We start from the raw sequence: 13,779 nt of genomic DNA on the forward strand, positions 1-13,779 counted from the left end.
AGGACAGAGAAAGCAAAAGGCTTTGACATTCTGTTTCCTGGCTTGATGGTTTTTAACACAACAGCCATAACTGCAACCTACCATTTAAAGACAAATAAGAAAAGTTGGTTTCATTTGCATAACAAAAAGCTTCTTGGACTTGGGAGCAAGGAGATTCCTTTGAAATGCACAATTGTTTCTGTCTTTGATGGGGAGAAAAGGGTCCCTTCAGCTTGGAGCTCACCCTTTCTCCTCAAAGAAAAAGAAAAGAAAACTCGCAGAAACACAAAGACAGTGGCCAGCTGACCCTTTGCCTGATATTTTTTACTATCTGTTCTTCTGCATGGTACCAAAGTTGCTGTAATCATTTACATTTCAGCCTATGTGCATGAAAACCACTGCCCCCCTTTATAATTTGTTAGTGTACAAATCTTTTGAGTATGAAAATATTATAGATGGTCATTGTTCAGCATGGGGATTTCATAAAAGACAGTGATTAAATCCTTAAAAGCTTGTGCTTTGTATATGCAGCAAATACATCAAGGAACTACCCAGGGGGTTTTAACAGTATGGTTTTATTTTAAGGAAAGGAAGTGCCTCTGTCCCCCTCCTCTTCCCCACATGCCCCAAATTACCTCCTTGTCTTGATTGTGTGCAGAAGCACACACTGCAAACAGCAAAAAGCAAATTTCCAAGTTTATGAGATTGTTTATATTGGGACCAGGGGAGAAGGGAATAATTCGTTAGCTTTGCTGGTTTCCATATTTCCTATGCGATGATTAAGAGTTACATTCAGCAGTGTCTAGCTCGACCTCTTTTAAGAGCAGGTGAAAATTAAATAGAGGTACAGTAATGGCCTAAAATGAATCCCTTTTAAAATATATTCCAGGACTTTACACTACTCAGCACATAACAGATTTGGTTCAGGGTCAAATGTCTCCGTTCAGGGCCCAATGCTGTGAGGCTGTAAGCACAGCTCAGTAACTTATAGGTTTTAGTCCGTGAGTTTCTCTTAAATGTTTCGGTGCCTCCCATTGCCATGAGACCTGAACGCTTTATGGTGCTTAATATAATAATCTTCAAAGCACCATTATTAGGGAGGAAAGTGTTATTATTCCCATGGCATAGTTGGGAATGGAGGCATGCCTGGTTTGTAGACAATTGAGAGGTATTTTATTAACAAATAAAAGTTTGGAACAGATGCTGATTTATCTCGCTTTAGTAAACATGGACAGATTTAGGTACAGTAGCAGACTGTTCATTATAGTTTTTAAAGAGGACATACAAATCTGGAGAAGTTTCACCCTGGGTTCCTTGCAATTAATTTTGCTGCAAAATCTGTCATTTGAAAATCAGCAGTTTGTCTCTGTGGGCCTCTAAAATCATATACCTCTGGATAGTCTCTCTGTAGATCAAAGCTATGTTTTATTACAACATAAAACACTAAAAATGCCCTCACTTAAAGCACTAGTTTCCCATACAAACAAAATCAGCCTCACCCTTTGGAAAACAGCTGGCATTTGGTTTGGTGGAGTGAACTGAGTTATTTCTGAACTGACTAGTCCTTTTTCTGTAGGCTAACAGTTGGCTTGTAACAGGTGAAACTGGAAGTGGGAGCCATGCACCTGGAACACATCTTGAGCTTTTATTTCTTGTCCAGATGATTTTAAAATTCTTTTTCTCATCTCATAAACAGTTTCAAGAGCACATCCTAGAACAGTATCATTTCTAATAAAGTCCTGGTCTGGTAAAATCAAAATATATCCAGAGCAATTGAATATATGTTGCTCATGGCTTCTCTTCTTGTGATCCAATTGCTACACCCAGTATTAAACCTGCCATAGTAGTAGCAGAGTCACAGCTTTGTCTGCAGCAGTTGTTGAGCTTCAGAGGCAGACCCTTTCTGGGAAGGAAGGGGGAAAAGGCAGGGGATATGCGAAGAGGTGGTTTTCAGCCTAGGTGGTTTTACTTGCCTGGCAGGGGAGATGCTCTTCTTCTTGGCCTTGAATGACTTGGTGTAGTTAGAGGATGAAGGCCTGTCCCTTGCACTGCAGGCAGGCTGACCTCTGTAAGAGTCTACAAAACACCTCCAAATGTGATGATCTTGGCTACACAATTTATGGTGGTGGGGGATTGCTCTCGGGCTTTCCCTCTAGCTTACTCCTTTGGCCATTTGGCTAGGGACAAGTGAGACTAGGAAGCATCTGAATTCCAGGCTTGGGGCTTGCAAATAGGATCCTGCCATGGATTTGGGAGTACATGGAGCCCCAAGAGGTAGGATACCCGCCAGTGGTAGCATCACACAGATTTGAACAGTTGAGCTCTGCTCAGTTGATAGAATTTGGGGCTGATTTGGCCCAAGACATGAAATTTAAAAAAAATAAAAATAAAAATAAAATAAACGTAGACCCTTCCTGGTATGAAGAGAACAAACTGTGAGATACCAGAAGACTGTCCTGGCTACAATTAAAATATAAACTGATTGTTAACCGTTAATATCTTGTCCTTAACCATTTTCTAACAAATTATTCTAAACAGTTGGGAAGAACATGATTTGGCTCATGGTGTCTTGTACTAAAGAACAACAATACTATTTTTCGTTTAGATAAGGCCTTGCTGCACATCATCTGTGGCTATCCATGCCTTAGTATTGTCTAGGAGGCTCACAAACAGAGCTGAGATGTTGCAGTTGTTTGGATGTCAAAGCACATCTTTCTGTCCATGAAGAATTTTGTCCATGTCAAACAGAGCGCGAGATGGAGGTTGCCTCTGTTTTTTCCTTTCAACAACTCCACCTATTAATTAGGCCACACACCCTAAAGTAAGCATGACATGGACAAGAAAGATTGGCCTCAATGATATAAAGAACTGCAAAAACCGGTATGTCTAATATAATCTGGCTCAGGTAGATAACATAAAAAGTGTTCCTGGACTATAAAGTATAAATTGGTACTAAACAGATATTAAATTTAATTAAAAACAAACCATTTGTAATAACTGTACAGTGTGTATCATCTCTGCCTGAAGCCTTACGATCATCTGACTCCACACCCTACCTCTGTTCCTCCTGCTCCACCCAAGCGTTCATGTCCTTCACCCAACTCATGACTTTGTGCCATTGTTCCAAGGCATCTGAAAACAGCCTTTCACTTAATTGCCCCTTTTTTCCACCAAAAAAAGCACCCAAAAACAAACTACTCTGGAAGGGTCTACAAATGTGTAGGGACAGATCCTAGCTGGCAAAAATCTGCTTAGATCCTCCCATATCAATGCAGTTACACTGATTTATACAAGCTGAAGGTCTGACCTATTCTGAGCCTCTTCCATATTTTTCTGTATTGAGCTTTCTTCAATACTTAGTTGGTAGGACAGTCATCGCTTCAGGATAGAGCCGTCTCATACATCTTGCACTATTTTGAAACCAGCCAGCCAGTTACATACTTAGTTCTGGATAATAATGGACCAAATTCTGGAGTCCTTGAAGCAGTATTGATTCCATTTGTATCCCCAAAATAACATGAGTGATTTTAATCTAGTCACTGTCTTTTGTGTGTGAGGATGTAGCTGGAATCCATGTAGTTACTGAATGTCTGTGACACAAGGGGAAGAAATAGATGCATATAGCGGAAAATAGATTGGTCCCAGCAGATCCAGGGCCTAATATGGACTCCCTGCTTTTCCTCCTAAAGTACGTAAAGATAAGCACATTGTGCCCATCACCTCAAATGACAGTATAGAGGTATCTGGGCTATCAATCTGGTACCCATAGCGTACGTAGTAAGAAGCTATGACTTTGTGTTATTTAGATAGTTTAGTTCTGGTCATAGGCGACTGGTAGCAGGTGCATGGGGGTGCACGTGCCCCCCCCCCCCAACTGAAGGGGCTGGTGCCCCCTGTGATGGCCGACACTGGTGCTATCAGTAGGGCTGGTACCCCCTCTGACAGGGCTGCTGACATCGGTGGCTTCTGCGGGTGCCACCCCAGATTCAGGAGGCACCAGTCACTCATGGTTCTGGTTGTACCGGTGTTTCATATGTCTGTTTTTTCCATGTGTTGTACTCCTTAACCAGAGAGTGCAATTAAGGAGGAGGATAGTGAACACAGTGGCTAAGGACAGAAGTTACACATATACCTATATAAGTGATCAGAAACCAGTTCAAATCTGTAACACAACAGAAGTTCAGTGCACATAAACCACTTTTAAAATGGTCAAAACCAGATAATCATGGATGGATGTAGGGCCTCTTTAGCCTAGGATCCTGGGCCTCTTTAGCCTAAAGAAGAGAAGGTTGAGAGGGGACTTAATAGTGGCTTACTGCTATATCAGAAAAGTGGGTGAACAACTGTTCACTAGGGCACCCCCAGGGAAGACCAGGACCAGTGGATACAAACTCCTGGAAGGCCACTTCAAGCTTAATACCACAAAAAACTCCTCACAGTCAGGTGTCCAGACTGTGGAACAAACTCTCTCCAGAGGTGGTGCCGTCACCTACCCTGGAGGTTTTCAAGAGGAGACTGAACAGTCACCTTGCTGGGGTCACCTAACCCTAGTTGTCTTCCTGCCTAGAGCAGGGGGGAGGGCTGGATCCAACAACCTGCAAGGCCTCTTCCAGCCCCTAACAATATATGAATCTATGTAGAATCAGACTTAACTAATTTAGGTTAAATCAGTTTATTCATAGAATCATAGAGTAGGGTTGGAAGGGACCTTGTAGATCTTCAGGTCCGACCCCCTGCCTGGGCAGGAGGAAAACTGGGCTCAATTAACCCCAGTCAGGTAGGCATCAAGCCGCTTCTTAAAGACCACCAGGGTAGAAGCCAGCACCACTTCCCTTGGAAGTTGGTTCCAGATCCTAGCTGCCCTAACTGTGAAGTAGTTCTTATAGATGTCTAATCTAAACCTGCTCTCCAACAACTTGTGGCCGTTATTCCTTGTTATCCCGGGGGGCGCTAGGGGAAACAAGGTCTCCCCCAAACCCTTCTGGTCCCCCCTAGTGAGTTTATAGATGGTCACCAGGTCCCCCCTCAACCTTCTCTTGTGAAGGCTGAACAGGTTCAGGTCCCATAGCCTCTCATTGTAGGGTCTGCCCTGCTGTCCCTGGATCATGCAGGTGACCCTCCTCTGGACCCTCTCAATGTTGTGCACATCCCTCTTGAAGTGGGGTGCCCAGAACTGGACACAGTACTCCAGCTGTGGCCTGACCAGCGTCGCGTAGAGGGGGAGGATCGCCTCCTTGGACCTACTTGAGATACAGTAGAGGGGGAGGAAGTTATTGAACTTCTGTCACAGATCCCCTCCAGATTCAGGTTAACTCACAGTCCCCCAGCATCCCAGGATGCTTTGTACCTCCCCCACAAACCCTTCCTCACAGGGTGGGTGGGCTATCCTTGCCTTAAGCTGTCTGCTCTAGCCAAGCACCACCCTCCCCGCCCCCTGGCTTGAGTCACTATAGGCATGTGGCTGCATTTCTGGAATCAAAAGTGAATGTCTGTTCACTTGCTTATCAGTTCAGTCTACGCAGCTTAGACTAACCTGCAAATATTGATTTATAGATTTCATAGACATTAGGGGCTGGAAGGGACCTCATGAGATTGGGTCCAGCCCCCCCCACCCCCACCCCCCAGCATAGGCGGGGCATCAGCTGGGATCAAGTGACCCCTGCAAGAAATATATCCATCTGTTTTTTGAAGAAGTCCAGAGTAGGTACTTGCACCACCTCTGTGGGGAGTGTGTTCCAGACCCTGGACACACACACCATAAAGAACTTTTCTCTTATATGTAGTCTAAATCAGCCATCCCGGAGGTTATGGTCATTAATCAATTCAGCCTCGGGATTCTTGACTGTCTGTACTTAGGCAGTATGTTTCTGGTCAAACATCATTCAATCATTATCAACACAGAATAATCCTACCATCACTTAAGAGTTACTGGGCAAGATTCTGGTCACATTTTCACTAGTGTAAATCAGTGTCAACAATCGTATTTGCTCCATTGTAGCTGTCAGTAGCTTCTGACCTTTGAATTTAGTGCCTTCACCATTTAAGTTCCTTTTTCAGCTTATTTTTCACTAAAGTTCAGGTCAAATCAGTCCCTGTTTTTCAGTATTCATCCAGGGCAGGTCAGATGAGAAGGAAATGGAGATGAACTATAATGTCTTCATAACTATAAACACAACAATCAACCTAGTTTTTTTCTGGGTTGAAAGAAAGCAGATTTTATTACTATAACCCGCCACTTAACCCTGAAAGATGAAATAGTGAAGAAGCTGTTTTATTTATGCCAAAACGTTGACCAAAAAATCAGTTTTGTTAGGTAGTGGAATTCCTCCCACTTCTGCACTAAAGTTGCATCTTCTCTGAAACTGTGAACATTCATGGGAATATCTGTCTTGGCTGCACTGGTTCCAGAATAAAAATAGCTAGTTCAACTTAATGCCCTAATAAAGAGATTGTGTGTCTTGATGGGGTCAAATCAGTGACTCAGCGTGTGTTAGGATGCAGAAATCTCCAGCTTTCCTGTCCCGTGTTTCAATGACTAGATTTTGATGCATAATGAAAATATAAGGCACCAACTGTAGAGGCTGGTGCTCCTACAAACATGCAGGCTTGCATGCACAATTAGCTAACTGTATGTCAACAAGTAACGAAGGTGTTAATTACTGCAATTACACATTCAGATGCAAGAGTTTGGAGTGAAGGAAGAGCATCTATTTTTATGTTCTTTCAAAGTTTGATACCTAGTATACAGTTTCTCAATGTGCAGTGTATTGTTGAGACCAGGGCTTTCTATTATGTCTCTCTAGCTCCTGAAATCCCCCTTTTTTCCTTTAAAAAAAAATCCTTCCCATAAGGAATGATGTATTGTGAAGTACGTGTCCTTGATCTCATAGGATCAGCATGCACCTCTTCCAACGAATTTCTTTTCTGCAGCTGTATCACTCCAAATAGTTCAGTGTGCCACATTAATTTGTTCCAGGTCTCCAGAGGTTAAAAAGCAATGCCTCATACTTCCACCCTTCTTAACAATGAAAAACAAAGGGGTGGGGAAGGGACTTTCTGCTCACTTCCAACAGTCTCGGCAATCCCGTGTTCCACTGTTCATGAAATTATTATTTAGAAAACAACTCTTTTTTAGTAATTCACTTTTTCTTGGTTTATCCACATAAAAACGTCAGCTACCAAACAGGGTTTGAATTACACGCTGGCTTTTGGGAGAGGGGGGAGCTGTGGCAATGGCAGCTGGAAGCCAGAAGGAGCCGCCACCACCCGAGCTGGTTAGAAAGACATGGGGCGGGCCGGGGGGTTTTGTCTCTTATGTGGGGGGGCTCTCATATTTTATGGGGGGCTCAGTCCCCCTGAGTTCCCCCATATTTCAAACCTCACTATCAAATACATTCTCAACTAATATAACATATCCGCACAAAGGGCAGTTTTGACTCGTACAATGATTTTGCAAAGGGATATATCAAATAGATATATAAAGCAAATGTCATGGTGGGATTCCATGCTTACTGGCCATCTCTGATTTCAACAACAATGCTCTGATCCTACATTTACAATGGTCTGTTTCTATCTTCCAGCTCTTCAACCTCCACCTAAGAATCAGATGGGTTCTTCCCATTTTGGGCCCCACTGTCACCAATACAGGGTCCACAGGGAAGGTTACAGGGGTGTCGGTTGTAGACGTGTTGGTCTAAGGACATAGGCAGACAAGGTTCCTTGGGTGAATCTGATATGCCTTCAGTGGCACCAGTGTAAGCCATGGCTCTCCGTGACACCGATGTAGCCCTAGCACCTTCAGGGGGGTTGAAGAGATGTAACCAATTGTGTTGATAATACACAGGGGGAGAAGAGTCCTGGTTTTCTTCAGTCTCAGCTACAGTGACTAAGAGTGATTGAAACACAAATTGTAAAAGTCCTGATTTATATGTAAAACCTGAACTTCTTTTTTGTTTTTAAATTTTCCTTTTGGATTCTTGCAAAGAAATTTCTTCTCCTGTCTCAATTAAGATCTCACCCTGTCTTAAGGAAGGCCAATTGCTCGTTTAACCTGAATGTGAACAGGATTGAGCTCTTCAATTTTCATCATCGAGTCCCACCTCTGCCCTCCTTTTTCAGTCATCATAGATTACATCACTATCTTCATTGTCACTCAGGCCTATAAGCTGGACTTTATATTTTACTTGATCCTGTCTCCAGGCCCTCACATCCAAATTTGCCTAAAGGTTGACTTCACCTAACAATAGAATTCAACATAAGACATCGAGTGGGTAAGGTAACTAGTAGGATGAAAGTGCTAGACTTTAGGAAAGCTGATCTCAATGCACTCAGGCGATTAGTCAAGGACGCACTGCAGAGTAGGAGTTTTGAAGAGATGGGAGCCCAAGAAGGGTGGCTGTGCCTTAAGGAAACGATCCTTCGGGCACAAAGCAAGACGATCCCCGAGCGAGGCAAAAAAGGGAAAGGGGCCAGGAGGCTTCCCTGGCTGACCAGAGAAATCCAGGGCAGCCTAAGGGCCAAAAGGGGAGCACATAAAAAGTGGAAACAGGGTGAGATCACTAAAGATGAATATACCTCCTCTGCTCGTGCTTGTAGGGAGGCAGTTAGGTGGGCCAAAGCTACCATGGAGCTGAGGATGGCAACCCAAGTAAAAGACAACAAGAAATTGTTTTTTAGATATATTGGGAGTAAAAGGAAGGCCCAGGGAGGAATAGGACCCCTGCTAAATGGGCAGAAACAATTGGTGACGGACAGGGGGGACAAGGCTGAACTCAACGAGTTCTTTGCCTCAGTGTTCCTAAGTGAGGGGCACGACAAGTCTCTCACCGGGGTTGTAGAGAGGCAGCAGCAAGGTGCCAGACTTCCATACGTAGATCCTGAGGTGGTGCAGAGTCACTTGGAAGAACTGGATGCCTTTAAATCGGCAGGCCCGGATGGGCTCCATCCGAGGGTGCTGAAGGCACTGGCCGACATCATTGCAGAGCCACTGGCGGGAATATTCGAACGCTCGTGGTGCATGGGCCAAGTCCCGGAGGACTGGAAAAGGGCTAACGTGGTCCCCATTTTCAAAAAGGGGAGGAAGGAGGACCCGGGCAACTATAGGCCAGTCAGTCTCACCTCCATCCTTGGCAAAGTCTTTGAAAAAATTATCAAGGCTCATATTTGTGAGAGCCCGGCAGGGCAAATTATGCTGAGGGGAAGCCAGCACGGGTTTGTGGCGGGCAGATCGTGCCTGACCAATCTAGTCTCTTTCTATGACCAGGTTACGAAAAGCCTGGACACAGGAGGAGGGGTGGATGTCGTATACTTAGACTTCAGGAAGGCCTTCGTTACGGTATCCCACCCCATACTGGTGAACAAGCTAAGAGGCTGTGATGTGGATGACTACACAGTCCGGTGGGTGGCGAATTGGCTAGAGGGTCGCACCCAAAGAGTCGTGGTGGATGGGTCGGTCTCGACCTGGAAGGGTGTGGGCAGTGGGGTCCCGCAGGGCTCGGTCCTTGGACCGATACTCTTCAATGTCTTCATCAGTGACTTGGACGAGGGAGTCAAATGTACTCTGTCCAAGTTTGCAGATGACACATAGCTATGGGGAGAAGTGGACACGCCGGAGGGCAGGGAACAGCTGCAGGCAGACCTGGATAGATTGGACAAGTGGGCAGAAAACAACAGGATGCAGTTCAACAAGGAGAAATGCAAAGTGCTGCACCTAGGAAGGAAAAATGTCCAGCACACCTACAGCCTAGGGAATGACCTGCTGGGTGGCACAGAGGTGGAAAGGGATCTTGGAGTCCTAGTGGACTCCAAGATAGACATGAGCCGGCAGTGTGACGAAGCCATCAGAAAAGCCAATGGCACTTTATCGTGCATCAGCAGATGCATGACGAATAGGTCCAAGGAGGTGATACTTCCCCTCTATCGGGCGCTGGTCAGACCACAGTTGGAGTACTGTGTGCAATTCTGGGCGCCACACTTCAAGAAGGATGCGGATAACCTGGAGAGGGTCCAGAGAAGGGCAACTCGCATGGTCAAGGGCCTGCAGACCAAGCCCTACGAGGAGAGACTAGAAAAACTGGACCTTTTCAGCCTCCGCAAGAGAAGGTTGAGAGGTGACCTTGTGGCTGCCTATAAGTTCATCACGGGGGCACAGAAGGGAATTGGTGAGGATTTATTCACCAAGGCGCCCCCGGGGGTTACAAGAAACAATGGCCACAAGCTAGCAGAGAGCAGATTTAGATTGGACATTAGGAAGAACTTCTTCACAGTTCGAGTGGCCAAGGTCTGGAACGGGCTCCCAAGGGAGGTGGTGCTCTCCCCTACCCTGGGGGTCTTCAAGAGGAGGTTAGATGAGTATCTAGCTGGGGTCATCTAGACCCAGCACTCTTTCCTGCCTATGCAGGGGGTTGGACTCGATGATCTATTGAGGTCCCTTCCGACCCTAACATCTATGAATCTATGAATCTATGAATTATCTTCTTGCATAATATCTCTAAGATCTAGCCTTTCCTTCTGCCCTCACAGTTGAGACTCTTATACAAGCTTTTTCCATGACAAGTCTTGACTATAACACTGTCCGTTTTTCTGGGCATGAAAAGCTCCATCTTATCTCACTTACATAACAGTACTTCAAAGGTCGTTATCTTATTTCCTCACTTTGGCCATTGCATCTCTTCCATTAATCTCTCCTCGGGCTCCTCCCTTTTCACTATGCCAAACACAACCAATTTGTCTTCACTTCCAAGTCCTGCATGGCCTGTTCCTGATCTCTCCATCATCTCTCATATACTGCTGAGATCTTGATCACAGCACAGATCCTCCAGTGATGCTAGTCTTCACCATCCATTTATCAAATTTAAAGACAAACCCCTCAGCTTTTCCATACAGCCTGTATGGCGGTCTTTATAAACACCCCCAAACACACCACTTTGACCTCCTTTTAAGGCATGCTTAAAATCCTCCTGTACTGTGATGTCTATAGGAAGAAATGACCTTCATTAGGTCATTGGTGGGGTGCGACTACTGCTGATCATAGTGCCCAGCATCATTTCACAGGTGCCCTCCCAGTCTGTTGTTTCTGGTAAAATCTTTAGGGCTCATGACTTCTCTTTGTGTTTAGCTCTGTAATCTATAATGATAAAAACCTGACCCAGAAGGCGTTACTGCAATCTAAATAATACTTCATTATAACTATTTATGATACTTTTATGACATTTGGCATTGTGCTTGGTAAGCTGTATAATCAAATCCCGTGGTTCAGGACATCAGATTGTCTCACTGGTTATGAAATACTTTTTCTGTCACCGATGAGCAGTATGGCACAAGGAACTGGGTTCTTTTCTATCTTCCTCCAAAGCAATTTCTGAGACAAGTCATGTTGTACCACAATGGAAATAAAGCCTCTTGTTACATTTAGGATGACATTTAGGAGCCCCAAAGGGCTCGGCATTGTCTTTACCCTGCTCCTGATGGAGTGAATAGTAAAACTCCTACTGCTTTCAACAGAAGCACTGTGAGGCCAAACGGAGTACGTCTGCTGTTCCCCTTGTGCCATAAAGTAACAGTCCCTTAGATACGATTGCAGTGTAAACTGCATAAAACCTGAAAGATCTCAGAGCCGGACCCAAGTGCCTTGAGTTTTTGTTCCTTCTGTATTAAACGTTTGTTCTTTTTGCTTAACATTCATTAAAGCCGACAACGCCTTTGATCTTTTTTCATTAGGGTGTGGAGTCTGCCTCTTGTTAGTCAGCACCAAAGCTGAACAGGTCCTGAATTATTTTGATTAAAAGTTTCAGTCTCTTTAACAGAGGCAAGTCATCACTGATTACCCATCTATATCTCTATTACTCTAATAGGATGCATCATAAGTTTATATGGGGAAAGTGTTATGACTTCATCCACTTAGTTAGATTTGGCTGCCTGCCTTTGTTTTTCAAGCAATAAACTTGCAATGAATGGTGCATGAAGCTTCTTGATGTGGGAGGTTAGATCTGCTGAATAGAGACATCCGTGGCCGAGGAAAAACAGCTAATTATTAGTATGACCTTGTTACTATAAAGCAGGGGTTCTCAAACTTTGTGATACCGCAACCCCGAGTGCTGTATGATGGCAATGGGGGACAGGGAGCTCGCATGTGGCAGCCACTGCCACCATCCACCACTGCATGCCACCACCACGCACCGCTTCCTCATGCCGCCGTGTGTACCCCCTGGGAAGCTTGCAGCCCCGCTTTAAGTTGCCTGCACCCCACCCCGGGGGCATCACGACCCACAGTTTGAGAACCCCTGCTATAAGGTAAAGAAATACGATAAGGTAAATGGGAGGTGAGACAGGGGAAAGGAAGGAAGGAAGTGGGACAGGGAATGAAAAGAAGAGACAGTTTAATTTCACACTGCTTCTGTCCTCATGCTTGGATTTGGTATCAAAGAAGATGACATTAAGTCACTTCTCTCCCTGGTGGCTTCTCACAGGCAGCCCCAAGGCAGCTGTTTTTTGCAGATTTGGTGGGAGTCCTTTAACTTTTTCAGATCTCCTGTTAGGCTGTTTTCCACTTGGGTCATCGTGACATCACCTGGTTATCCACATTTCCACGACTGGGTCAGCGGCATGTTGCTAGCATTCACAATAAAGATCAATGGTGCCCAAGTACAGTGCTCTGGGAGCCTGCTATTCAGTAGTCTAGATCTGCTGTTCCTTTTCACTAGCTGTCTTTTGAACTAGAGGTGGGGAGCGTAGCTGTCACTAGGCAGCTGTACTGTTGTCTTGCACAGTACTATTTTTGACACTTCCCAAAGCAAACCATCCTCCCCCCGGTCCTCATCATAGGCCTTGGACAGGACCTCAGCTTCTACTGCTGCATTAATTCAGGATTGCTAGCTCGCTTCAGCATAGGTGGTGAATATGATTACGTTGGTACAGCTACTTTATCTTGGTTTGAGTATGGGTTGCTCTTTAGAAATGCCATTCTCAAAAGGGATAAGTCTTTTGAACAGTAACCTTCCTTTCCGAGAGGGCCACTCCATAATTTTTACTGTATTTTGCAATCTTCTGCAAATTCTAAAATTTCATTTCATGTAAGGTAGTTTTAATGTCCTAATGCTACAATGTAAATACACCTGCTGCTCTATTAACTTACATTGCTGTACATTGCCCAGTCAAGCAACAGAGGCAAAGCCACAAGGATGAGAACTCGGCCCTCCTCTAACCCTATCGTTTAAGTGAGATGTGAACTTCAAAGCCTAATTGGAACCATTTAAAGCTAACGTGATTAAGCACAGCCAATTTCTTCTTTCACTTTTTTTCATTATTTAAAAAAGGATATTAAACGCCAAAAGATCCTGTTAATTCAACATCAAGGCTGCACAATTAGAATCACAAAAAGTCAGAAAATCCTAGAGTTAAAGTAGGACAGAGTCGACAAACTCCTAAGCTTTGCTTCACGGCAAAAATAAATAACACAGTATTTTTTATGTGGAGATACTTATCTCAGTGTAAAATCATCAGGGCACAGTTTCATTCTGTCTACAGATCTGTCAAAGGCCAGAGGCTCCTGAGAAACTTGGCCTTCAAATATTTCTTCCCAAGCCTCCTGTTTCCTGTATCAATGACTGCAGGGTTCCTCTCTGGCCCTTCTGATGTAGCCACACTACCCTTGATGCCTTCAGCTGTGCCCTGATGTTGGAAGCAGTTCATGTTATCTGGTCTGCTGGCCTTCAAAGCCAGCTTTCAACATTTCTTCAGGTCTTTGTGGGGTGTCATCCTGCTGGGACAGTAAAGACTTGCATGTCATCTCAGTCATGGTCT

The sequence above is a fragment of the Alligator mississippiensis genome, chromosome 10 (assembly GCF_030867095.1).
Source record: "Alligator mississippiensis isolate rAllMis1 chromosome 10, rAllMis1, whole genome shotgun sequence".
NCBI classification, from domain to species: Eukaryota; Metazoa; Chordata; order Crocodylia; family Alligatoridae; genus Alligator; species Alligator mississippiensis.